This window comes from Octopus bimaculoides, chromosome 1 (assembly GCF_001194135.2).
Source record: "Octopus bimaculoides isolate UCB-OBI-ISO-001 chromosome 1, ASM119413v2, whole genome shotgun sequence".
Taxonomy (NCBI): domain Eukaryota; kingdom Metazoa; phylum Mollusca; class Cephalopoda; order Octopoda; family Octopodidae; genus Octopus; species Octopus bimaculoides.
Window position 1 is genome coordinate 198,581,455 of NC_068981.1, and position 2,799 is coordinate 198,584,253.

At 41.2% G+C, this 2,799-nt stretch overlaps 1 protein-coding gene across 1 annotated transcript in view; it reads left to right on the forward strand.

Annotated features, from left to right (window-relative positions):
• The window catches only part of LOC106872754 (thioredoxin domain-containing protein 16), a 51,659-nt gene that overhangs the window by 6,174 nt on the left and 42,686 nt on the right, over positions 1-2,799 (forward strand). The gene's annotated exons all lie outside the window — the stretch shown is intronic.

Below are 2,799 nucleotides of genomic sequence, written 5' to 3' on the forward strand. Positions count from 1 at the left end.
TCTCTCTCTCTCTCTCTCTATATATATATATATATATATATATATATATACATACATACATACATACATAAATATATATAAATCAAAATTGCTGACGTGGCCGATGACAGTACCACCTGATTGGCACTTGTGGAATGTTAAAAGCGCATCCAAGCGTGATCGTTGCCAGGGCCACAGATTGGCCCCTGTGCTGGTGGCATGTGAAAAGTACCATTCAAGTGTGATCATTGCTAGAGTTCATTATTTACATTATTTACAATTGACGGATATTTGTCCTCATCTTGTTTGTTGTTAACACGTTTCTGCTGATATATCCTCCAGCCTTCATCAGGTGTTTTGGGGAAATTTCGAACTTGGGTTCTTCTTATTATTGTTATTGTTGTTGTTCTCCAGGTCACTCCTTGGAGTCAAACTCGGAATCTTGGGGTTAGTAGCCCATGCTCTTAACCACTACACCATATGCCCGTGGGCAATTATAGAGTGAATTTTAGGGCTTATAAATCTAATATTTCCCAATCCTTCCTTAAGATCGGTTCCCACATGCTCTTCATATCTGCACTCTGTCTGCTTAGGAGGTTGTTGTGTCCTAGCATATGTGCTGCTTCTTTTAGTTTTCGTATTTTCCAGTGTTGTTCCCTGTCTATTATTTTAAATTCATCCCACAGGGGGAGGTGGTCTCCATTTTGCCATACATGATCAGCTATACCCGATTTATCAATATCTCCTCGTGCCACAGCGTTGTGATGTTCCTCTACCCTTATTTTGAGGGGGCGGCATGTTTCTCCTTTGTATAACCTACCACAACTGCATGGGATGAAGTACACGCAGTTCTTAGTCATATTCTCTTCTATTGGTGGTTTTACTCAAAGGAGATATTTGTGAAGTGTTGTATTACTCTTGAATACTGTCCTGATGTCATATGGACCACATATCTTTTGTATCTTTTCGGAGAGGTCTTTCACATAGGGTGGACACACTGTGGACAGTTTTTTGGCTTCATTCTTTCTCTTTTTCATAATTGGAGTGGATAGTATACTTTTGGGGTAGTTGTTGTTGTGGTGTGCATCACAATCACTACTTATATTCTTTGCACGATGTTTTAGGCACTGAGCAATCCCTCTCTTTACACTGTATGGATGATAGGAATTGAAGTTGAAGTATCGTTCAGTAAAGGTCGACTTGCGGTATACGGATGTCCTGGATCCATACTTGGTGGGTGTTATTAATATGTCCAAGAATGCCAGCTGATTGTCTTTTTCCTTTTCCATTGTGAACTGTATGGATGGCTTTATTGAGTTCACATGATCTAACAGCACTTGGACATCTTCCTGGTGAGGCCAGGGTGTAAAGGTGTCATCAACATATCGTAGCCATGAGGACAAATATCCATTGAATGTAAATAATGTAAATAATGCACATAATTCCTCATCTCTTAAATATCGAACTGTATTGCTAGCATTGCTCTACCGGCACATGCGCCGGTGGTACGTGAAAAACAACATTTGAGCGTGGTCGTTTCTAGCACTGCCGGACTGGCTCATGTGCATGTAGCATGTAAAAAACACCTTTTGAGTGTGGTCATTGCCAGAACCGCCTGACTGACCCTCGTGCTGGTGGAATGTGGAAAGCACCCACTACACTCTCGGAGTGGTTGGTATTAGGAAGGGCATCCAGCTGTAGAAACTCTGCCAGATCAGATTGGAGCCTGGTGAGGCCTCCTTTCATGCCAGTCCCCAATCAAACTGCCCGAACCATGACAGCATGAAAAACGGATGTTAAACGATGATGATGATATATATATGTATTGTGGGGTTGTGTCTGTATTTGTCCTCCCGCCACCACCACTTGATAACTTGTGTTGGTTTGTTTACGTTCACGTAACTTAGTGGTTCAGTAAAAAAGGTCAATAAAAAAAGAAGGAACTTGGTGTCTTAATTTGTTTGATTAAAAGTCTTCAAGGTGGTGCTCCAGTGTGGTCGCAGTTTGGTGACTGAAAAAGATAACAGAACCCTTAAATTCCTTAGTAAAACTTTAAGCTAAGGGAGGTAAGTCTAGTTCATCTATCTCAGTAATACTATGGCTCTGGAACCTCTCATGGTTGCTTTACCTGCTAGAAATAGCAACCTAAATGATTGTAAATCAGATCCCAATGCTAGATGTTCAAGAACCAAATGAAGGCCAGATTTTCAATCCTGAGATCATCCTGATTCCAAAAAGGGATACTATGTCTATGTAGAGCAAATATAGGTTGAGATATAGGGGTCACAGACAAACAGACAGAATTTCACTTTTATTAGTTTAGATGAAGGACGACCATTTATTTTATATGAAGGATGATCGCAATTAAAGTGTATTGCACAACAAGCATTGATTGGTTGAGTAGAGACATGGTTTAAATCAGAATAGAAGGATTAATGGAGAATCTTGCCTCTCACAATATAGAAACATTTCCCATGGCTTCAGCAGATAAAGTGGAAAAGGCATTGTCCTGGATAACAGGGAGGATGATGCACTGGAACAGCCAAGTTTGACTCATGAGACTCTCACTTCTGTCCAGCCAAGTTTGACTCATGGGACTCTCACTTCTGTCCAGCCAAGTTTGACTCATGGGACTCTCACTTCTGTCCAGCCAAGTTTGACTCATGAGACTTTCACTTCTGTCCAGCCAAGTTTGACTCATGGGACTCTTACTTCTGTCCAGCCAAGTTTGACTCATGAGACTCTCACTTCTGTCCAGCCAAGTTTGACTCATGAGACTCTCACTTCTGTCCAGCCAAGTTTGACTCATGGGACTCTCAT